The 25,747-nt window shown below is 42.7% G+C and overlaps 1 pseudogene; it reads left to right on the top strand.

Moving 5' to 3' along the window:
- The first annotated feature begins 359 nt into the window (after positions 1-359).
- Positions 360-11,143, top strand: LOC123843541 (small ribosomal subunit protein eS6-like; annotated as a pseudogene).
- The last annotated feature ends 14,604 nt before the right edge of the window (positions 11,144-25,747 follow it).

Raw genomic sequence — 25,747 nt, 5'->3', positions numbered from 1 at the left:
AAAAATACAACTACCAAAGTTTTTGGGATGTAGTGAGAGCAGGACTTAGAGGCAAAGTTCTAAGTATAAATGCCTGTGTTAAAAAAAAAAAAAAAAACAACAAAACCCACAAAGATCTCAAATCAGTAACCTAAATTTACACTTTGAGGAACTAGAAAAAGAAGAGCAGACTAAACTAAGAGCTAGAAGAGGGAAGGAAACAGTAAAGACTAGAGCAGAGAGAAATAAAATAGAGAAAAAATAAGAGAACCTATGAAACCAAAATTTGGCTCTCTGGAAAGAAAAAAACCTTTAGGTATAATGACAAAGGAAAAAAAAAAAAAGAGAGAGATAAAATTACCTAAAAGAAGAAATCGAAGATGACACAAACAAATGAAAAGATATTCAATGCTTATGGGCTGCAAGCATTAGTATCATTAAAATGTTCGGGTATTCTTGGGAAAACACTACCCAAAGAATTGAAGAGAGACTCAAACAGTTACGTGCACACCAATGTTCACTGCAGCATTATTCACAGAGGCCAAAAGATGGCAACAACGCAAATGTCCAGCGGCAGAGGAAGAGATAAATAAAATGTGGTCTATGCATACATAATGGACACTTCCGCCATTAAAAAAAAAAAAAAGGAATCAAGTCCTGACACCTGCTGCAACACTGATGAAGCTTGAAAACATTATGCTAATTGAAAGAAGCCCGACAAAAGGACAAATACTGTATGGTCCCACTTACATAACATATCTAGAATAGGCCAATTAATAGAGACAGAAAGTAGATTACAGGTTACAGGGGCCTAGGGGAAAGGGGGAAATGGGAACTATTGCTTAATAATTGCAGAGTCTCTGTTGTTTATTATTATTATTACTATTATTATTAAGTAGGCTCCATGCCCAACATGGGGCTTGAATTCACGACCCTGAGATCAAGAGTCACGTGCTCTACCGACTGAGCCCACCGGGCGCCCCCCAGAGTCTTTGTTTCAAGTGATGAAAAGCTTTGGAAACAGTGGTGACTGGTGCACAGCACTGTCAATGTGATTAATGCCACTTAATTGTACACTTAAAAATGGTTAAGGCACATTTTGTTGTATCTATTTTATCACACTAAGAAAGTGAAAAAAACTAAACTTATGGGACATCTGTTTAAAAAATGCAAATAATCACGTCCCAACCTCAGGAATTCTGATAGAGTAGATCTCAAGAGGGGCCCAGAATTTTCATTTTAGTCCGTAAGCCACTCTTCCCCCCAAGTGATCCTGATACAGGGAGCCCTAAGATCTCACACTGAAAACCACTGGTATTGTTCCTCGGCTGTAAATAACACGGGGGCCTCTTCCTCCAGGGGATTCATGCCTTCAGCTCCTACATCTCAACTTCTTATTTGAATCTTAGAAAGAAGGAAAACAAACTTTATTTTTATAAAAGATAAGAATTTCTTAACATTCTATCAAGTTCTGTTTGTTCAAAACAGTAGAGAGTGGCAAGGAACGGTCTTTTGAGGCCCTTTTCCACTTCCCAGAGATCACCACTGTGACCGAATGATGTGCACTCTCCAGAAGAGAAAAGGCGGCTTCTCCGAGTCTTTAATGTGCTAATTTGCACCAGGACTTTGCAAAAGGTGGGGATGCAGGGATCTCTAAACACTTTGGAGCATGAGTCCCATCTCTCCCTGATAAGTATCTGCAGAATCAGTGTTCCATGAATTACTCTCCGGGCCATGCTGAACCATGTAACATACACACATATGGGATTTCCAAGTGCATAGAGATTACTTCTATCCCAGATCTTGTCAAATAGCACTTGGCATCTTTTCAATCCCTTCTCTGTTCCTTCTTCTATTACAATAACTTGAAAATTTTATTTCACAGATAGCTTTCCATTAAGGCACTGGATGCAATTCAACTTTAGTCAATTCATGTGAGATTTGGATGGCTGAGAAGAGAAAAATCTTGCAGGATGGTGGCTGATAGTTTCTAACGTTCGCGAATTCTTGCAGTGGCCATGTTCCACCCATCACCATTTATATACCAGCTGTGTGGGGAGAAGGGTATGAAATCTAGATGCTTATTTCAAAGTGTGCTGGCCTTCCTAATTTCTGGATCTCAGTTAATCTGGAAGATTATGGCAGACTCCCCAGACTTCTACTCCTCTGGCCCTTCCAATGATGGTGTGAGCATCTAATTCCCTATACAAAATAACTTCGTTGGCCTAACTCCAGTGGTTGCCATTTCTCAAATACCCATTTCAGATGATTTCAACTTTTATTATCTAGTCCTTCTTTCTTTCCTGGCAAATTCAAGTTACTGTGTCTAGCAATAAATACTTCAGGGGACACATTTCAAATTGCTAAGAAAAGCAAAATATAACTATAATCAAGCTTTGGTATAGTCCAAAATCAGCTGATATCGTGATTTCTGTACATCATGAAAATATTTCTTCTGTCCTTTAAAACTATTTTTGTCCTGATCCAGATGATGTTCCAAAGTACCAGGCAGATGAGCTGGCATACCACCACCCATAAAAGGCTGAGATCAGCTCAGTGAAAATCCCCAATGTAAAGCATAGTTCTTTAAAATATGGTTGGGGGGCACCTGGCTGGCTCAGCGGGTAGGACGTGTGACTCTCAACCTCAGGGTCTGGAGTTCAAGCCCTGTTGGGCATGGAGCCTACTTAAAAAAAAATAAGAAAATATGGTTGGAATTACATCTAACCTTGTCTGTTACATCAAAAGGTAAAGCAAATGATGCGTTCTAAATTGGCAAACTTTTTTCTGCGAATTATTAGGTTTTTCTTCCTCCCCTTGAAAAATAAATGCACAGATAATACCAACATGTTTAAAGCTTCCATCATAGGGGTGCCTGGGTGGTTCAGTTGGTTAAGTGTCTGCCTTCGGCTCAGGTCATGATCCCAGGATCCTGGGATCGAGTCCACGTGCATCTAAAGTAGACCATGTTTCTAATTCAGGGCAAACTGTTAGCCTCATGGAAATAAGTAAATAGAAAAACCACTAATTAAAAAATTAACCTAACATTTGCCTGGGCTTTCTTAGAGCTAGAAAGAATCCCCTACGATGAACAGCGATCCAATCAATTTGGAGTATGTTGAAGTTCCCACATCCTTCTGAAGAAAATATAGTAACACATGCTCATACTAAAGAGATTGAAGATTGTTCTCCTACAGTATCTATCATTCAATAAATATGTCCCGCATCAGGCTCCCTGCTCAGCGGGGAGCCTGCTTCTCCCTCCCCCTCTGCTGCTCCCCCTGTCTGTGCACTCTCTCTCTCTCTCATTCTCACTCTCTCAAATAAAGAAGTGAAATCTTGAAAAAAAAAAAAGCTCCCATCATAGAAAACATTCTGTTTAAAAATGAAAATATGCGGGGCGCCTGGGTGGCTCAGTCATTAGGCGCCTGCCTTCAGTTCAGGTCATGATCCCAGGGTCCTGGAATCGAGCCCCGCATCGGGCTCCCTGCTCAGCGGAGAGCCTGCTTCTCCCTCTCCCACTCCCCCTGCTTGTGTTCCCTCTCTCACTGTGTCTCTGTTAAATAAATAAAATCTTTTAAAAAAAATGAAAATATGCTTCCCTAGGATCAGGTGTACAATCAAATTAGTGCTGTCGGTCTTGGCCTTGATGGTTCTCAACTTCTCTTGACTTTGCTGGCCTCTATCACTTAGGTCTCAGCATGCCTACAAGGCAAATTTAAGATGTCTACAGAATAAATTATGAACTTAAAGTAAGATACTGGAAATCTTAGCTCTTTTCACCCATCCATGTGGATGGGCTGCTTTGCCAAAATATTTATATATACTTCAATTAAGCAGATATCAAGTAGTGAATATAATGATTATTTATATTGAAATACTAATCTGTAGGTGTATCATTAGGTTTTCAACTGCCACATCATTTCTTAGAATAGCACAATTTACTCTACGGAATTGAATGTCTTATGATGTGACTTAAGGATTGTCACATTAATTATAGGCAACTGAATACAGAAGACATTCAACTAAAATTTTGAGGATATAGGAGTTTAGAAAGAATCAAAGTTTGCTCGACTAATAATGATACACTTTGTTAAATTTAAAGCAGATGAAGCTTTAGCAAAACATGTTCTAACTACAGAAGGATTCCCCTGCACAAAAGAATTACCACCTTGTATATGATTAAAGGTTATCTGTCTGAAAAGAGGAGGCCAGGACTCTTGTTCTACACAATCTTCTTCAGTAGAATCAGAAGACATTATGTCAAAGACACAATTATTTGAACAGCTGGTTTGCTTTACTGCAAATCGTGACTGAACTTAATACCATTATCAATATAAAATGTTATTGTGGCATTAAACTACAGTTATATAGGATGGGCCCATTGTGGGGAGAAGTTGGGTGAGGGGACCCTACAGGATTTCATGGGACTCTATGTACTATTTTGCTACTTCCTGTGACTCTACGGTTATTCCAAAATAAAAGCATTTGAAAAATGGTCCCAGGGGTGCCTGGGTGGCTCAGTCGTTAAGCGTCTGCCTTCGGCTCAGGTCATGGTCCCAGGGTCCTGGGATCGAGCCCTGCATCAGGCTCCCTGCTCGGCGGAAAGCCTGCTTCTCCCTCTCCCATTCCCCCTGCTTGTGTTCCCTCTCTCGCTGTGTCTCTCTGTCAAATAAATAAAATCTTAAAAACTAAATAAATAAAAAATGGTCCCAATGGTTTGCAAAGACATCAGTTTATGTTAGGTACCCAGACTGTAACCCTGCTCTCCAAAGTGATTCACTGAATGCTGCATGCAGACTGGATCTTCAAGTTTTCACAATGTGGCTACAAACCCTCATTTTGAAAAGAATGCTCTGTAATGCTGACTTTTGAAAATCTGAATTAGACCCAAGTGAACTTCATGTTTTTGTTTTTAAAGATTTTATTTATTTATTTGACAGAGAGAGAGAGACACACACACAGCAAGAGAGGGAACACAAGCAGGGGGAGTAGGAGAGGGAGAAGCAGGCTTCCCGCGGAGCAGGGAGCCCGATGCGGGGCTCGATCCCAGGACCCTGGGATCATGACCTGAGCCGAAGGCAGATGCTTAACGACTGAGCCACCCAGGTGCCCCATGTCTTCTGCCCATTTCTTAACTAGATTTTTTTTGGGGTGGTATTGAGTTTGATAAGTTATTTTAAAAACACTTTTAATTTACTTGACAGAGACACAGCGAGAGAGGGAACACAAGCAGGGGAGTGGGAGAGGGAGAAGCAGGCTTCCCGTGGAGCAGGGAGCCCGATGCAGGGCTCGATCCCAGGACCCCGGGATCATGACCTGAGCCGAAGGCAGATGCTTAACGACTGAGCCACCCAGGCGCCCCTGAACTTCATGTTAATACAATGGAATCATAAAAATTTTCACTCCAATTTTTAGATCTAATTATGGAAATTTCCTCAGCAACATACCAAAAGTAACTATTTCATTCCTCCTTTGTCATTCCTAAGAGTTTTTTTAAAACTCTGCTCCCAATCCAACCGCTAACAGTATCGTCACTACGACGGCACTCCTCTTACCATAGAGAAGTGTATCAGGGTAACATGCTGTACACCTTCAATTTACTTTCATATTTCAAATATATTCCATTTAAAAATAAATTAATTTAAAAACAGTTTACTTTTATTTTTATTATTATTATTTTTTAAAGATTTTATTTATTTATTTGACAGAGAGAGAGAGAGCAAGAGCAGGAACACAAGCAGGGGGAGTAGGAGAGGGAGAAGCAGGCTCCTGGCCGAGCAGGGAGCCCGATGTGGGACTCAATCCCAGGACCCTGAGATCATGACCTGAGCCGAAGGCAGTCGCTTAACCAACTGAGCCACCCAGGCGCCCCAACAGTTTACTTTTAAAAAAATATTTTATTTATTTACTTGACAGAGAGAGAGAGAGAGAGAGAGAGAGAGAGAGACTGAGAGAGCACAAGCAGGGGGAGCAGCAGAGGGAGAGGGAGAAGCAAACTCCCCGCTGAGCCAGGAGCCCGATGTGGGGCTTGATCCCAGGACCCCGAGACAGTGACCTGAACCGAAGGCAGATGCTTAACCGACTGAGCCACTCAGGCACCCCCAAAACAGTTTAGTTCTTTAAAAAATTATGGCATTAAAATTTGCATGTATTTGTGCTGGTGGGGATGTGAATCTTTGTCACAGCCTCATTTCAAACTAAAGCCTGTAGTAATCACAACAGTATGGTATTGGCATAAATACAGACACACAGATCAAGGTAACTGAACAGAGCACCCAGAAATAAACCCATGCACATATGGTCAATTAACACATGACAAGTGAGCCAATAATCAACAATGGGAAAAGGACAATCTCTTTAATAAATGGTATTGGGAAAACTGGACAGCTACATGCAAAAGAATGAAACTGGACCACCATCTTACACCATACACAAAAATTAACTGATAATGAATCAAAGACATGAATGTAAGATCTTTAACCAGAAAACTACTAGATGAAAATAGGGGTAAGCTCCTTAACGTTGGTCTTGGAGAGGATTTTTTGGATCTGACACCAAAAGCAGAGATAACAACAACAAAAATAAAACACGTGGGACTACATTAGAAAAGGGAACCATTGGGGCGCCTGGGTGGCTCCGTTGTTAAGCGTCTGCCTTCGGCTCAGGTCATGATCCCAGGGTCCTGGGATCGAACCCCGCATCAGGCTCCCTGCTCCGTGGGAAGCCTGCTTCTCCCTCTCCCACTCCCCCTGCTTGTGTTCTCTCTCTCGTTGTCTCTCTGTCAAATAAATAAATAAAATCTTTAAAAAAAAAAAAAAAAGAAAAGGGAACCATTGAGTCACCTGGGTGGCTCATTCAGCTAAGCATCTGACTTTTTTTTTCTTTAAAGATTTTATTTTATTTATTTGACAGAGAGAGACACAGCGAGAGAGGGAACACAAGCAGGGGGAGTGGGAGAGGGAAAAGCAGGCTTCCCACGGAGCAGGGAGCCCGATGTGGGGCTCAATCCCAGCACCCTGGGATCATGACCTGAGCTGAAGGCAGACGCTTAACAACTGAGCCACCCAGGCACCCCAGCATCTGATTCTTGATTTTGGCTCAGGTCATAATCTCAGGGTCCTGAGATCAAGCCCCATGTTAGGACCCCACAGTGGGCGTGGGGCCTGCTTAAAATTCTCTCCCTCTCCCTTCCGCGCCCCTCCTCCATCTCAAAAAAAAAAAGGGGGAACCATCAACAAAATGAAAAGGCAAGAAAACATTTGTAAATCATATTTGATAAGCGGTTAATAACCAAAATATATAAAGAATTCCTACAACTCAATAGCAAATAAACAATCCAACTTAAAAATGGGCAGAAGATCTGAAGAGACGTTTTACCAAAAAATACATACAAATGACCTCAGTACATGAAAAGATGCTCACCACCACTTATTATCAGGGAAATGCAAATCAAAACCACAAGGAGACATCACCTTACACCTGTCAGAATGGCTAGACTCAAAAAGACAAGAAATAGCAGGTGTTGGCGAGGATGTGGAGAAAAGGGAGCCCTCGTGTGCTGTTGGTGGGAATGTAAATGGGTATAAGCACTGTGGACAACAGTATGGAGCTTGCTCAAAAGTTACTAAAATAGAACTACCATATATGTTTCAGCAACTCCACTTCTGGGCATTTATGCCAAGAAAATGAAAACACTAATTCTAAGAGCTATCTACACCTGCACGTTCATTGCAGCATTATTTACAAGAGCCAAGACATGGAAATAATCTTAGCATCCATCAACAGATGGATAAGGAAAATGTGATGTATATGTACAATGAAATATTATTCAGCCATAAAAAGGAGGAAATCTTCCCATTTGTAACAGCATGTATGAACCTTGAAGGCATTATACTAAAATGAAGTCAGAGAAAGACAAATACTATATGATCGCACTTGTATGTGGAATCATAAAAAAAAAAGGAAAAAAAGCTCACATACAGAGATCCTATTGGTGGTTGTCCCAGGGGAAGGGAGCAAATGGGTGAGGGCAGGGAAACAGTACAAACTCCCACTTATAAAGTAAGTCATGAGGATGTCATGTACAGAATGGTGAGTACAGTTAACACTGTGTTGCATGTTTGAACATTGCTAAGAGCAGATCTTAGTAACTGTCCTCACAAGGAAAAAAAAAAAAAAAACCTCTGTAATTACATATGGTGATGTATGTTCACTAGACTTACTATAGTGATTATTTCACAGTGTATACAAATATCGAACCATTATGCTATATACCTGAAATATAATGTATGTCAATTACACCTCAAGAAAAACATCACATGTATTTGTGCTTTTGGAGACAGAAATATTTGTTCATTCGTAGAGAAATATAGGCTTGATCTCTGTCTGCTTAGAGATCTGTTTTCCCAGAATCATTGCGTGTGCCCTGATAAAAATTCTTATAGACGATGCCTTACTTCCCCAATTGGAAAGTATTTCTTCCATACACTTGCATACACTCCCTCTCAGGGCGGTGAAATCAAAAGAACAAAGCAATGTGTGTGGCAGGTGCCAAGCATGTATTTGTGTGGATCTCAAATGCTAGCCTCATTGAAAGTGTGTCTAATTTTTAGGGTCTTTTGAATTGTTTCACCCCCCAAAAAGTTTAGAATTCTAAACCATGGCTGAAGTCTATGGTTTTCAAAAACAGGCTAAAAAGGATTCTAATTATTTACAGAAGGAGGACTGGGGAAGCTTTGGCAGCAGATGACTTCACAACTGTGTTAAGACTATCCAGTGGACTGCTTTTTCATGTTCCTAAGTTCGAGCTAACTCTCACGCGTGGGTATTTTGACAAAAGCATCTGATGACTTCATCTCTGATCTCTAGGTCTCCTCGGAGGGAGCCCCATATCTCACCCCCAGCAGTGGGATGGGGCTGGCTCATCTATGCTCTAGAAACTTGATGAGAGTCCGTTTTTGCCCCATCTGCTTTGAGCAGATGACCTTTGTCCTTGGTGTCGTCTGTAGGGATGTTGGCCCGGAGCATGATACCTAATGACTGGGTCTCCTAAGATTGCTGCACTTACGGAATTTCAGTTGATGGATGGATTGTTGTTTTATTCCTTTTATTGGCTTTTGAGACCAATGTGGACAACAGAGATTTACTCCCCAATCTTCGAAGGCACAGTGCTGTTCTACAGGATCGCCCCAGGCTGCAGGAGTCAGAATTTATGGCTGGGAGAACCCAGCAGTCAGCATTTTAACAAAGCCCCATAGGTACTTCTGATTTCCAGCCGAGGGTTAGAACCACTAGACCAGGCTAGCCCGTTTACTTTAAAATGTCCGAGCACTAGGATTTGGTCCTCCTGGCACATCACCTCTTTCAGTTAAAGACCCGCCAGCTACTGAAGTGCCCACGGTCCTGTGCGCATAAAGCAACTGCCTCAACGATGTGGCTGTACCAATTCTGTGGGAGTGGGGCTTATTCCTTGTGAGACTTTTAAGGGTATCGTCACTGGAACTGAGTCATAGATGTGCTTGAATCACATGCTCATCAAGACGTATTTGGTCTGAAGTACCCTTAAATTATTAGCTCTTTTCCAACTCGGACAAATTTTGTGTTTTTAGCACAAGAAGAATTCCAGTGAAGAGTACCCCTCTTTCTCCCCTTCGTCTCGTGTATACACGTGCACACACACACATGCTTCTTAATTTTAGCCTCAGAATTCGGGCTGACTTTTTGCTCACCAGATATTGGGGCTGCCATACACACACTATCTTTGGGCAATGAACAAGCTTTCCATGTGGAACAGTCTAGGTTTTCCCTCTCTTACAAGAAAACATAACTGAGTGTTTTGGCTAACTTGGGGCTGGGACTTCAGTCTTCTGGTAGGTAGATTTAAGCAACTTTTTTTTTTTTTTGAAGATTTATTTACTTGAGAGGGAGCACACGTGAGAGCAGGGGAGAGGGGCAGAGAGAGTCCTAAGCATACTCCGTGCTGAGCATGGAGCCCAGTGTGGGGCTTGATGTCACGACCCTGAGATCAGGGTCTGAGCTGGAACCAAGAGTCGGACGCCTCACGGACTGTGCCACCCAGGCGCCCCTATGTGACATCTCTTTACTCCCTAGTTTCATCCCCTGAAGTATATACCACAGACGGAGCAACTTCGGACTAAAGAAAAACTCAACCCGTGTCCCCAGAGGTGTTTTATATACACAAAGACACAGTGCACATTGCCTGGCAAATAAGAGATGCTTAATGAAGACCTGGTTGAATCAATGTCTACTATACTTGAGTTAACGAGTGTAGTGGGTTAATGAGTGTTAATGGGAGGGGCGACAGGGTGCTGACAAAAATCATATTTTATGAATGCACATTAAGACCACTGAGAGAGATTTTGTCCTAAGGGAAACAGAAGCTTGGTATACCAAGCCAGCTGCAGGTGGCTACTGGCCGCCAGAAACTCATTGAAGTGGACGATGAACGCAAACTTCATACCTTTTATGAGAAGCGTATTGGCTACAGAAGTTGCTGCTGATGCTCTGGGTGAAGAATGAAAGGGTTATGTGGGACAAATCAGTGGTGGCAATGACAAAGAAGGCTTCCCCATGAAGCAGGGTGTCTTGACCCATGGCCGTGTCCACCTGCTGCTGATTAAGGGGCATTCCTGCTATAGACCAAGGAGGATGGGAGAGAGAAAGCGCAAATCTGTTCAGGGTTGCACTGTGGATGCCAATCTCAGTGTTCTCAACTTGGTCATTGTAGAAAAAGGGGAGAAGGATATTCCTGGACTCACTGTGCCTCGTCTCCTGGGGCCCAAAAGAGCCAGCAAAATCCGCAAACTTTTCATCTCTCTAAAGAAGATCATGTCCACCAGTATGCTGTGAGAAAGCCCCTGAACAAAGAAGGTAAGAAACCTAGAACCAAAGCGCCTGCGATTCAGCGTCTTGTCACTCCACGTGTCCTCTAGCCCAAACATCAGCGTATTGCTTTGAAGAAGCAGCGCACTCGGAAAAATAAGGAAGACGCTGCAGAATATGCTAAACTTTTGGCCAAGAGAATGAAGGAGGCCAAAGAAAAACGCCAGGAACAGATTGCCAAGAGACGGAGGCTGTCCTCTCTGAGAGCTTCTACCTCTAAGTCTGAGTCCAGTCAAAAATGAGATTTTCTAAGAGTGACAAATAAGATCAGACATAAAAAAAAAAAAAAGACCATGGAGAGTGGTCTGGAACCCAGGCCATCCGCACAAACGGAACCACGCACAGTGTTTAACAGTTGCCAGCGCCCTTGTAGAAGATCACTCCTTCACGGAGAAAAACACGGAGGGAAAGAGTGTCCTGTGCCTCTTTGTTTTCTTTCTGGAGCATAAATGGCGGGAGAAATTTTTAAGTTATCAGAAATGGACATGAAGACACAGCTGAGAACTTGAGCTCCAGTGGGCGTTCAGCAGTGGGCTCTCCACCTCCCTCGCCCTGACAGCCTCCTCTGCCACAAGTGGACACTTGTGAAGGGTCTGGAGGGTTCCCAAGAACATGTGGTCTGATAGAGCCTCCTAAGCGTCCCACAGGACTCAATTTCTACCTCTTCCGTAGTTCTACAACCCCCTGAGTTCAAGTTTATGGCAAAAAAGTCTATGGCTGGTGTGCCTGGGTGGCTCAGTCGTTAAGCGTCTGCCTTCGGCTCAGATCGTGGTCCCAGGGATCGAGCCCCGCGTTGGGCTCCTTGCTCAGCGGGAAGCCTGCTTCTCCCTCTCCCACTCCCCCTGCTTGTGTTCCGTCTCTCACTGTCTCTGTCAAATAAATAAAATCTTAAAAAAAAAGTCTATGGCTTCTGTTTGTGTTATATATGAGGGTTTCTGTGATTTAACAGAGAACTTTTATTCTCCACGCAATTCTAACCTACTCCAGAATGCCTACCATATTACCATACCAGGGATTTTACTAATATTCTAGAATGCAAAGCTAAAGGAAGAGGGTTTTTTTTTTTAATTAATTTATTTATTTGAAAGAGAGAGAGAGATTGCACAAGCAGTGTGAGGGGCCAAGGGAGAGGGAGAAAGAGTCTCCAGCAGATTCAGCACCAAGCGCAGAGCCCTATGTGGGGCTTGATCCCAGGACGCTGAGATCATGACGTGAGCTGAAACTAAGAGTCGGAGGCTTAACGAACTGAGCCACCCAGGCGCCCCTAAACAGTTTTGACAGAGCTCTTGAACTGAAAATTGAAAATAAACTTAGACATGTAAATAAATGTAAGATTAAGTGGAACTACTCTACAGAGATAAACCTGTGTGTGTGTGAAATCCAATTCTCAGCAGACAGTAACCAGGTGTCTTACAATTCAACTCAATTCTGACACTATCTACCCAAAGATAGTATCAGATCCAAGAGGTTAAGAACTCAGTCCTAAAAGAATGCCTGTCCTTTCAGACACCAATCACAAGTCCAGTTGGTCACCTACGCTTCTGTCTGACTGGCTATACATCAGAGGTTCCCACTACCCGCTTCTTAGGTTCCATTAATTTGCTAGAACAGCTCACAGAACTCAGAGAAACATTTGCCTTCCCAGATTCCTAGTGTATTATATCAGGATAGAAGTCAGGAACAGCCAGATGGAAGAGATGCACAGAGCAAGGGAAGAGGAAAGGAGCAGAGCTGCTGGGCTCTCTCTAGCACATGACTTTCCCTGAATCTCCAGGCGGTCACCAATTCAGAATCTCTTTGAACCCCACCCCTTTTGGGGTCTTTATGGAAGCTTCATTACATAGGCATGAATGATTCATTCATTGGCCCCTAGGGATTGAACTTCATCTCCAGCCCTTCTCGTCTCCCCAGAGGTCAGGCAGCAGGAGGGAACAGTTCAACTGTCTAAGCATGTGGTCGGTGCCCCTGGCAATCAGCCCCCATCCTTAGGTGCTTTCCCAAAATCACTTATTAACGTAACAAACACACCTTTACCACTCTCATCACAGGAAATGCTAATGCTTTTAGGAGCTCCGTACCAGGGAAGGGACAAAGAACAAATATGTATTTCTCATTATAAATCATAGTAACACAAATAGTAAGACAAGATTTTAATGAGAGAGGATAATAAGGGTCTGTTTGCTGATTTATGTAAATGAGGATATATAAAAGTACATAAATCTTAAAGGTACAAGCTGAAAAATTCTACATATATAGACATACATATAAATCACCAACCACATCAAGATATGGAATATTTCCAGCACCTCAAAGGCTCCTTTGCAGCTTCTTTATGTTGGTTTTCCCCAAAGGATAACCATTATTTTAATTTATTATCATAAATCAGTTTTGCCCGCTTTGAACTTTATATAAAGAAATGATACAGACTGTGTGTTTTGTTATATTCTTAGTTTTTAACTAAGAATGCTGTAGCCCAGAGGACATGTGATGGTGGGATTCAGTCAACAAACCAATGTAGAATATAAGGAATGTCTCTTTTCCAGTCGTATGTACTCTGGAGGTGTTCTCATCCTAACAAAAAAGCCTGGGTGAAATAGAAAACCCTTCTCATAGCAGGAAAGAAAACACTCTGCCTATTTGAAAAGAGGGATTTAGTGATGACTACAGTCTCAATGGCAGAAAGTGAATGCTTAGTATTTCAGTGTGATATGGATATATCTGCAGAAACAAACACGATTGCTAAAAGCTAGAATAATTACAACAGTTGTTATGATTTGTGAGTAGAGACCGGGACCTTTTATAAGCAGGATGTCCAGTGTGCACTGCTGAGTCCCAAGGGCTTAAAACACTTCTTGGTGATCAAAGGGAGGAAAATAGCAGAAAAGAAGGATCCTGAGTGCAGCTTGTCCCACGGACACAAGGTAATAGTTACATCTGTGTAACTACCTCTAAAAATGACCTGAGGACTAGCAAAACACACCTTCCACACTTAATCATAGAAAGGAGGCCACATCAAAAAAGACAGCAGAAGCAGAGATAATGATGGGAACCAAAACCCCAAGGAGACTCACCACCAATGGGAGGGATGCCACAAGCACTAAGAAGCAAGAGGGTCAACTTCCACACCAGACACCCCAGAGATGGGGGACATGCACTGGGAACACAAGTCCCCATGGCATTTGTCTTTGAAAACCAGTGGGGCGGGCGCCTGGGTGGCTCAGTTGGTTAAGCGACTGCCTTCGGCTCAGGTCATGATCCTGGAGTCCTGGGATCGAGTCCCACATCGGGCTCCCTGCTCGGCAGGGAGTCTGCTTCTCCCTCTGACCCTCCTCCCTCTCGTGCTCTCTGTCTCTCATTCTCTCTCTCGCAAATAAATAAAATCTTAAAAAAAAAAAATTAAAAAAAAAAAAAGAAAACCAGTGGGGCTTAACTTGGAGACCTTTTAAAATCAGAGGGGCTTAACTCCAGGGACTTGAAAAATCAGGAAGCTTAACTCCAGGAGAGCCAGAGGGCAACAGGAAATGGCGCCCCCACCCGTCAAGAGCCCGGATAATAAATAAGCCGGCAGAGACACAGGGTAGAAGCAGCAGTTTAAAAAGCACCTGGGGTACACGTAGAGGACATGTATTTACTTAGAACATGCACTGGAGGGGCAGGGATTTTTCAGGAGACATCTCTGGGAACGAGTGCTGGCAGATGCCATTTTTCTTCCCCTCTCCCAGCCCAAATAGCTGGATACTGGCAGGAGCCAGCGCTAACACTTCCCACCTATCTTGCTAGCACCAGGTGACCACCCCTACGTTCCCCTGTGGAGATCCCCCATCCCATCCGCCCACATGGGCAGGTGTCCCTCCAAAGTAGCTCCTGCCCAGCCACACCCTGCAGGCGGCACGGGCAGGGACCAGTGTCACTGGGAAGTGACTCCTGCCCTGGGGCGAGGTAGGAATAACCACACACAGGGCTGCAGTTCCAGCAGCTTTGCCTCCCAGCTGGCTGCACAGGGAGCAGGCCCTGCCCCTTGGTGCAGCTGCTGCTATGGCGGGAAGGCCCCTTACAGACAGCTAGCACACTGCCAGCCCCGGCCCCCTAACAATAGCCTCGAAGGAGATCAAGCAGGGGTGGTGCCCTGCCATTCAGGGTGCAGGCCAGGTGGGTCGTTGTGGCTGCCGGGGCTGAAGAGAAATGTGGCTCCGCCACAGCAGGGCACACACAGCCCACAGAGGGGACACTCCGAGAGTGCCTGGTTCTGGTGACCAGGGGGCACTGCGCTACAGAGCAGCATCGGACCTCTTCTTCATAAAGCCACTACTTCCAAGACCAGAAGACACAGTTGACCTTCCTAACGCATTGAAACACACTGAGTTAGACGAAATGAGGAGTCAGAGGAGTATTCTTCCAATAAAAGAACAGGACAAAATCACAACAAAAAAAGCTAAAGGAACTCGAGATAAACAACATGCCTGATCAAGAATTCAAAGCAATGGTCATGAAGATACTAGACTGGAGAAACAAGTGGAGGATCTCGGTGAGACCTTCAACAAAGAGCAGGAAAATATAAAAAACCAATCAGAGATGGAGAACTCAGGGGCTGAAGTAAAAAATACATTAGAGGGAATCACCAGCAGATTAGAGGATGCGGAAGAGAGGATGGGGGATCTGGAAGACAAAGTAATGGAAAGCAACTAAGGAAAACAGCAAGAGGAAGAAAACTATTTTAAAACGCAAACAGGAGGGGCGCCTGGGTGGCTCAGTTGGTTAAGCGACTGCCTTTGGCTCAGGTCATGATCCTGGAGTCCCTGGATCAAGTCTCGCATTGGGCTCCCTGCTTCTCCCTCTAACCCTCCTCCCTCTCATGTACTCTCTCTCTCTCTCTCAAATAAATAAATAAATCTTAAAAAAAAAAACAACAACACACAAACAGGTTAAGGCAACTCAGCAACATCATCAAGCATAGTAACAGCTGCATTATGGGGATCCCAGGGGGAGAAAGGGGGAAGGATGGCAAACCTATGTGAAAAACAATAGTTGAAATTTTCCCTAATGAGGGGAAGGAAACAGACATTGACATCCAGGAAGTGTAGAGAACCCCTAACAACATGAAAACCAAGGAGGTCCACACCAAAACATGCAGTAATTAAAATGGCAAAAAGGAGTGATAGAGGGCGCCTGGGTGGCTCAGTTGGTTAAGCGACTGCCTTCAGCTCAGGTCATGATCCTGGCTGGAGTCCCAGGATCGAGTCCTGCATCGGGCTCCCTGCTCGGCAGGGAGTCTGCTTCTCCCTCTGACCCTCCCCCCTCTCATGCTCTATCTCATTCTCTCACAAATGAATAAATAAAATCTTTAAAAAAAAAAAAAAGGAGTGATAGAGAATTTGAAAAGCAGCAAGAGGGAACCAAACACATACAAGGCAATATATATATGACGTCATGTTCATAAAATTCAGGGGGAAGTAAAAATTTATGACTTTTAGAATGGGTTCAAACTTAAGCAACCATCAATTTAATATAAACTGCTATATGTAACAGATCATATATATGAACCTAATGGTAACTACAAATCAAAATCCTATATACATATATACAGAAAACCAGAAAGGAATCTGTCCATAACACTTAAAAAAAAGTCATCAAACCACAGGGAAGAGAGCCAAAGAAAGGAGCAGAGAAGAACTACCAAAAAAAAGAAAAGAAAGAAAAAGAAAAACCTGTGAGGTAATAAAAAAGGCAATAAGTAATCAATAAGTACTTCATTTATTTTTTTTTTAAGATTTTATTTATTTGAAAGAGAGAGACACAGCGAGAGAGGGAACACAAGCAGGGGGAGTGGGAGAGGGAGAAGCAGGCCCCCCCGTGGAGCAGGGAGCCCGGTGTGGGGCTTGATCCCAGGACCCTGGGATCATGACCTGAGCTGAAGGCAGATGCTTAACAACTGAGCCACCCAGGTGCCCCTCAATAAGTACTTCAAATGTAAATGGACTAAATGCTCAAATTGAAAGACATAGGGTGATTGAATGAATAAAAAGCCAGACCCATCTATATGCTGCCTACAAGAAACTCACTTCAGACCTAAAGACACGTGCAGACTGAAAGCGAAGAGATAGGAAAACATCTACCATGTAAATGGAAGCAAAAAACCCTCCAAAAAACAAAAACAAAAAAAAACTGGGGAAGCAATGCTTCTATCAGACAAAAGAGACTTTGAAACAAAGTCTATAGCTGCAAAGAAAGGCACTACATAATAATAAAGGGAAAATCCAACAAGAAGATGTACCAATTGTCAATATTTATGCGCCAGTGGTGGGAGTACCTAAATACATAAAGCAACTATTAACAGACATAAAGGGAGACTTTGACAGTAATACAGAAAGGATATGGGGCACCTGGGTGGCTCAGTCAGTTAAGTGCCTGCCTTTGGCTCAGGTCATCATCTAGGGTTCTGGGATCGAGCCCCAAGTCAGGCTCTCTGCTCAGCAGCAAGTCTGCTTCTCTCTCTCCCCCTGCCTCCGTGATAGCTCTACCTCTCCACCTGTCTCAAATAAAAAAAAAAAAAATCTTTAAAAAAATGAGAAAGGATAAAAGCCTATGATCATCTCAAAAGGAACAGAAAAATCATTTGGCAAAACACATCTCTTCATGATAAAAACTCTTAACTAAGTAGGTTTGAGGGAACACACCTCAAGAAAGTGAAGGCCATATATGTCAAACCCACAGCTAATATCAACTCAGTGGTGAAAAACTGACAACTTTCTGCCTAAAATCAGAAACAAATAACATAATAACATCCTTATGTCCACTCTCACCCCTTTTGTTCAACATGGTACTGGAAGTCCTAGTCTTAGCAATCAGACGAGAAAAAGAAATAAAAGGCATCCAAATTGGAAAGACAAAAGTAAAAAACTGTCACTATGTACAGATGACATGATACAGAGAAAACCCTAATGACTCCAACAAAAAACTACTAGTACTGATATATATGACTTTAGTCAAGTCACAAGATACAAAATATACAGAAATCTGTTGCGTTTCTATACACAAATAAAGTATCAGAAAGAGAAAATAAGAAAAAAAAATCCCATTTACATGTGCATTAAAGAGTGTAATACCTAGGAATAAACTTAACCAAGGAGGTGAAAGACGCTTACTCTGAGAACCATAAAAAAAATTGATGAAAGAAATTAAAGATGATGCAAATAAATGTAAAGATATCCCATGCTCATACACTGGTAGAATCCGTATCATTAAATTGTCCATACTACTTAGAGCAATTTACACATTCAATGCAATGCCTATCAAAATACCAACAGCATTTTTCACAGAACCAGAACAAATAATCCCAAAATTTGTATGGAACCACAAAAGACCCCGAATAGTCAAAGCAACCTTGAAAAAGAGGAGCAAAGCTGGAGGCATCACAATTCCAGATTTCATGATATACTGCAAAGCTGTAATAATCAAAAGAATATAGGACTGGCACTAAAATGGACTTGGGTCTGTGCAAGAGCACAGAGAACCCAGAAATAAACCCACACTTATCTGCTCTATTAATCTACGACAGGGGAGGCAAGAATATACAATGGGGAAAAGATGGTCTCTTCAATGACTGGTGCTTTAAAAAATACACCAAAAGCTACATGCAAAAGAATGAAACTGGACCTCTTTCTTGCATTGTACATAAAAATCAATTCAGAATCAATTAAAGACCTAAATGTGAGGCCTGAAACTATAAAACTCTTAGAAGAAAACATAGGCGGTAATTTCTTTGACATCGGTCATAGAAACATTTTTCTAGATAGGTCTCCTCAGGAAAGGTGAACAAAAGCAAAAATAAAGTATTGGGACTACATCAAAATGAAAAGCTTTTGTACAGTACAGGAAACCATCAATAAAACAAAAAAGACAACCTACTGAATGGGAGAAGATATTTGCAACTGATAGGTCTGATAAGGGATTAAAGTCTAAAATATATAGAGAGGGGCGCCTGGGTGGCTCAGTAAGCCTCTGCCTTCAGCTCGGGTCATGATCCCAGGATCCTGGGATCGAGCCCCGCAATGGGCTCCCTGCTCCGCGGGAAGCCTGCTTCTTCCTCTCCCGCTCCCCCTGCTTGTGTTCTCTCTCTGTGTCTCTGTCAAATAAATAAATGAAATCTTTAAAATAAAATAAAATATATAGAGAACTTATACAACCTAACACCAAAAAACCCAATAATCTGCTTAAAAATAAGCAGAGGACCTCAAGAGACGTTTTTCCAAAGATGACACACAGATGGCCAATGGGCACATGAAAGAATGTTCAACGTAACTAATCATCAGGGAAATGCAAATCAAAACCACACTGAGATAGCACCTTACACCTGTCAGAATGGCTAAAATCAAAAAGACAAAGACAAACATTGGCAATGGGGGCGCCTGGGTGGCTCAGTAGGTTAAGCATCTACCTTCAGCTCAGGTCATGATCCCGGGGTCCTGGGATCGAGCCCCGCATCGGGCTCCCTGGTCTATGGGAAGCCTGCTTCTCTCTCTCCCACTTCCCCTGCCTGTGTTCCCTCTCTCGCTGTGTCTCTCTCTGTCAAATAAATAAAATCTTTAAAAAAAACAAAAGAAAACAAAACATTGCCAGTGATGTGGAGAAAAAGGAACCCTCATGCACTGTTGGTGGGATTCTAAATTGGTGCAGCCACTGTGGACAAGACTATGCATGATCCTCAAAAAATTAAAAATTGAACTCCCATATGAGGCAGTAATTCCACCACCAGGCATTTATCCAAAGAAAATGAAAACACTAGAAGGTCATGATCTCAGGGTCTTGAGAATGAGCCGTGCATTGGGCTCTGTGCTCAGTGTGGAGTCTGCTTGAGATCGCTCTCTCTCTCTGCCCCTCCCCTCACTTGCACATACTCTACTCTAAAATAAATACATCTTTATTTTAAAAAGAAAAAAAATACAAAGAAACTAAGAAATAAACCAAAAAAACAGACTCTTAACTACAGAGAACTGGTGGTTGCCAGAGGGGAGGTGGACATGACTTGGGCAAAATGGGTGAAGGGGATTAAGAGGTACAAACTTCTAGTTGTAAAAAAAATAAATCATGGAGATGAAAAGTACAGTATATGGAATATAGTCAGTAAGATTGTAATAATGTTGTTTGGTGAGAGATGGGGTCTATGCTTACCACGGTGAGCACTGAGTAACGTAAAGAATTGTTGAATCATTATGTTGTACACCTAAACTAATACAATACTGCCTATTAATTTTACTTCAATGATATATACATATATGTAATAAAAAATAAATGAAGACAAGAACAAGAAATTTTTTTTTAAAAAACGGGGCCACCTGGCTGGCTCAGTCGGTAGAGCATGCGACCCTTGATCTCAAGGTTGTGAGTTCAAGCCCCATGTTGGGTGTAAAGATTACTTAAAAATGAATTTTTTTTTAAAGATTTTATTTATTTATTTGACAGAGACACCGCGAGAGAGGGAACGCAAGCCGGGGGAGTGGGAGAGGGAGAAGCAGGCTTCCCGCAGAGCAGGGAGCCCGATGCGGGGCTCGATCCCAGGACCCCGGGATTATGACTTGAGCCCAAGGCAGATGCCTAACAAATGAGCCACCCAAGCGCCCTAAAAATGAAATCTTTTTAAAAACAAGTTTAATTACAAAGACCTAAAAACAAAAAATGGTAAAGAAAGGGAAAAATAGTTGTGCTCAAAGAATATATTAATAATGCTACAGATATACGATTTGATAATTATGAGCCATATTAATATTGATTTCCTTGGCCAAGTTAAACTTGTAAAGAGGAGAAATTACTACTTTTCACAATGGTCAGAAATTTTCTATTTATTTTTTTAAAGATTTTATTTATTTATTTGAGAGACAGAGAGAAAGAGAGAGAGCAAGGGGAGGGGCAGAAGGAGAGGGAGAAGCAGACTCCCCACTGAGCAGGGAGCCTGATGCAGGACTCGATCCCAGCATCCTGGGATCATGACCTGAGCCGAAGGCAGACACTTAACAGACTGAGCCAGCCAGGTACCCAGAAAATTTCTATTTAATTTATAGTTTACAATAGGTAATGTAACCAAAAAGCTCATCATCCAAATGTTACACAAAAGCATAGAATAGAAAATTGTCTTCTCCACCCCTGTTCCTCACCGGTATACTTCTCACCAGTGACAACCTGATACCAGTTTGGGAAGCAGCTTTAGATGTTAGAAGCACTAAAATAACATGAACCATCTATTAATCAGGTCTATAGTTTTAGATGAATGAATTAATGACATGCCTATTCTTGGGACTACTACTGTTTTGTATGGTACTTTAGGTAGGAGTTTTCATTTACACAATGGCATCACTTCTTCCCTATCGCCAGGCTCCCATGCTTTCAGTAGTCTTCCCTAACTCTGCTTCTCCAGGGGCTCCTTCCTTCTCAAATATGTTCAGGGCTTCCTACCCTTAAATACCCTCATCTCCTTACAAATAGCTTATAACTGGGGTGGGGCGGGGGACACCTGGCTGGCTCAGTCGGTGGAGCGTGTGACTCTTGATGTCAGGGCTTGAGTTCAAGCCCAGTGATGGGTGTGGAGATTACTTAAAAATAAAATCTTTAAAAACAAACAGCTTATAACTTAAAGAGGAAAAAGGATAGCTTGATAGTGGAGAAACCCGTCAGACACTAACTTAAACAAGTGATCAGAATTACCATCACCAGTAATATGTCCAATGGACAGCATGTGGCTCCTGATAAGAAAACATCCTTCACATGGTATTCCTGCCCCAATAGCACTACTCTATCCAATCCTAAGTATCAGAGCAACCCAATATTACATGACATTCTACAAAATAATGGTCAGAAAACACCAATATTATGAAAGACAAAGAAGGCAGAACTGTTCTATATTAATGAGACACAGTGACTCAGTGTAATGTGTAAGATCTTGAATTTGCTCCTAGACCAGGAAAACTTGCTATAAAAACATGATGATGAAAATTGACAATACTCGACTAAGGGCCATGGGTTAGGTAATAGTACATCAAATAATTTCCCTGGTTTTGAAATTACACTGTCTTTTGTAAGAAAATGTCCAATTCTTTAAGATTTTTATTTATTTGAGAGAGAATGAGAGCCAGAGAGATCACAGAGGGAGAGGGAGAAGCAGACCTGCCGCTGAGCAGGGAGCCTGACATGGGGCTCGATCCCAGGCCCCGGGGATCATGACCTGAGCTGAAGGCAGAAGCTTAACAACTGAGCCACCCAGGCGCCCCGAAAGGGTCCAATTCTCAGCAAGTACATACGTTAAGTATTTAGGGGTAAAAAACATGGTATCATTAACAGACTGTCCAATTGTTCACAACAAAACTGATAGACGCATGTGTGTGTATAGCTTTGTGATCTATATGTATCCATATACACACAGAGGGGACTGATATGCAAATGAAGCAAAATAATTTTGGAAGTTTGAAATTACATCTATATAAGAAGTGATCCTCCCCAAATCTCCCAGAATTGGAGTTCTGGGCTGTGGAATGAGTACACTTCTTTACCTTCTCCCCATCAAGACTCCATTAAAATGATAATAAAGGAATTAAAAAGGTACGAAAGCACAACACTGAATAAACAGAATGGGGGTTATTGAGGGACAAGAGAGGACAACAAATATCTGGCGGGCGGTTAAGAGCAGACTGATGACAGCAGATGGGAATAACCTGCAGCCAAGGGTATGTGAGAGGCAGCCGACAGGACTGCCAAGTGCACGGAATGTCTTGGGTTCAGAGTCTCTAGGTTCTGGAGAGGACAGGAGGGAGAAGCCGAATGGATAACCATCAAATACCTACCATCTACTCCCAAACTCCAACTCGAAACACTGCTTGTGACCACGTGGTTAATTGTCCAGCAAGGAACAGCAACAAAATGGAGGATTTTCCTCTAAGAAAGGAGAACAATTCGGAGCTAGTGGCAGCTTCCTGCCCATTCACATGGCCAGACAGTAAATAAGTCCTGTGCCCAGTGAGCCCTGTACCGTCACCAACAATCAAGATCACCAGACAGCTGAGTAAGCCTGCAACTTACAAGAAATAGAAATAACTCCAGCAAAACAAAAACCACACACACACAAACCCAAAAAACAAAGCAAAAACAATAACACAACAACCAACAACAAAGAAAATTCAGGGATAAAAAGCAAGCTTACAAAAACAAATCACATTATTTCTTTAGGAGAAATAGGAAAAGAAATTGTATTCTTTAAGCTAGAACATGATGCTGTAACATCATGGAATAACTGGAATACCAAATAAACTTTTCAAATTAAAAAATACAATTACTAACATGGTAACCATCTACAGAAAAGTTGAAGTTGAAGAAATTTCCCAAATGTGCAGCTCAAAACAAGGACAGGGAAAATAGGAAAAAAACGAAGACCTATAGAGACTCAATTCAGGAGGTTCAATCCCCAAATACTGAGTTCCCGAGAGAAAACAGAGATACAGAGGGAGAAACTTACCACAGAAGAAACAAGAGAACATTCCTAGGATTTCAGGAAAATACAAGGTTTACTCAGTGATATTGAAGATCAGTAGCGAAAGACTTGCACTGTCACAGTGAACTTCCTGAATAATGGCGAGACCCAATGGTGCCTGGCTGCCTCAGTAAGAGGTGCGAGCAACTCTTGATCTCGGCATTTTGAGTTCAAAACCCATGCTGTGTGTAGAGCTTACCTAAAAATAAGAATGGGATGACCCAAAAAGCTTCCAGGAAGAATAAACACATCACTCAAAGAGAAATAATGATCAGCCTGGTTTGAGAATTCTCAACATTAATACCACATGTGTTTTCATCCTCAATTTTTTTTTAAAGATTTTATTTATTTATTTGACAGAGACACAGCAAGAGAGGGAACACAAGCAGGGGGAGTGGGAGAGGGAGAAGCAGGCTTCCCGCAGAGCAGGGAGCCCGACGCAGGGCTCCATCCCAGGACCCTGGGATCATGACCTGAGCCGAAGGCAGATGCTTAACGACTGAACCATCCAGGCGCCCCCATCCTCAATTTTGAGTCAAGGTGATTTTCAAACTAAAATTATATAGTCTCAAAACAGAATAAAGACATTTTTAGTCAAAGCCAGGACTCAGCAGTTTACCTTTTCCATATGCTTTCAGAGAAATTTCTGGAGAATATGTTCTGGCAAAATGAGGGGGTAAGCGAGAGGAGGAACAGTAAGTAGGAAACCAATGGTGCGTCTTAGCAAAGCCATGAAAGAAGCCCCTGGAAAACAGCTGTGCAGGGGCCATCAGCTTAGACCACCACAGGTGAACAGAAGGCTCCAGAAGGGAAGTGTTCTAATTTCTTAGAAACCCCAGGAGGTAACACATCAATATCCACTTTGGTTCTACAGTTAACAAAGTCTGAGCAATATGAACGCTACTGGTTGTTACCTTTTAGAATCAACCTGGAGACCAAATCAGGGGCGCACTGTGGTTAAGGAAAAGAGTATAAATGCTATCAATGTGGTCAGTGTGAAAGGACACAGGACCTCAGCCTGGAGGCGGGAGTAGTGACAAAAAGAGGGCATTAGCATTGATGTCCCAATCTTATCAAGTGGAGAGACAAAGGACACTGGCCATAGTTGATAAGCTAAGAAGCAGAGCTCTAAGCCTATCACTAAAGTCTCAAAGGCAACTAGGAAGGTAACTACAGTCGTTAATAGGACTATATTGGGAGGAAAGGGGAGAAGGGGTGTGGGTGTGAATGAGTTAAATCCTCATCTGTGGAAGCAGAAAGTCACTAGTTATTATCGAAAGTTGGTAAGTTAAGAATTTATATAAACCTATGATTTACCAACATGACACTGGGCAGAGAGTTAGTGTTTACCTCGGGGTAGAAGACGGTTGCTTTTCAGTAGTAGTCCTTCTGTATCATCTGAACTATGTGCATCCGTGACTTCAATTTTTTAACTGTACTTTTTTGATTTCCCAAAAAAAATTCCTCCTCTTTCTCCCCTGTTCCTTTCACAGGGACACTTATAACTTTATACTAGCTTTCTACTCTTTCTCAACTACGCATTCCTCTGCCATAGACCAGACTCGGCGCCAAACTGCCTGCTGAAAATGTTTTTTGTTTTTCGGGGTTTTTGGGGGGGTTTTTTTTGGAAGAGAGAGTACATGTGAGCAGGGGCGAGGCAGAGGGAGAGAGAGAACCCTAAGCAGGCTCCATGCCTGGCACTGAGCCCAACTTGGGGCTTGATCCCAGGACCTCAGCCAAAATCAAGAGCTGGGCACTTAACGAACTCAGCCACCCAGGCGCCCCTAAAATTGATTTTTTTAAAAAAAGATTTTATTTATTTATTTGACACAGAGAGAGACAGCGAGAGCAGGAACACGAGCAGGGGGAGTGGGAGAGAGAGAGAAGCAGGCTTCCCGCTGAGCAGGGAGCCCGATGCGGGGCTCGATCCCAGGACCCTGGGATCATGACCTGAGCCGAAGGCAGACGCTTAACGACTGAGCCACCCAGGCGCCCCTGAAATTGATTTTTTTTTTTAAGATTTTATTTATTTATTTGACAGAGAGAGAGCGAGAGCGAGAGCGAGAGCAGGAACACAAGTAGGGGAAGTGGGACAGGGAGAAGCAGGCTTCCCGCTGAGCAGGGAGCCCGATGCGGGGCTCAATCCCAGGACCCCGGGATCATGACCTGAGCCGAAGGCAGATGCTTAACCTACTGAGCCACGCAGGTGCCCCTGAAATGGATTTTTAAATTAAGAATGATGTGGTCTCAGGGCGCCTGGGTGGCTCAGTTGGTTAAGCGACTGCCTTCGGCTCAGGTCATGATCCTGGAGTCCCGGGATCGAGTCCCGCATCGGGCTCCCTGCTCAGCAGG

This window comes from Mirounga angustirostris, unplaced genomic scaffold (assembly GCF_029215605.1).
Source record: "Mirounga angustirostris isolate CCGP_5_RB_7025 unplaced genomic scaffold, mMirAng1.0.hap1 SCAF_11, whole genome shotgun sequence".
NCBI classification, from domain to species: domain Eukaryota; kingdom Metazoa; phylum Chordata; class Mammalia; order Carnivora; family Phocidae; genus Mirounga; species Mirounga angustirostris.
The sequence above is the reverse complement of the archived record's forward strand: the minus strand, read 5'-3'. Positions and strand labels throughout refer to the sequence as shown.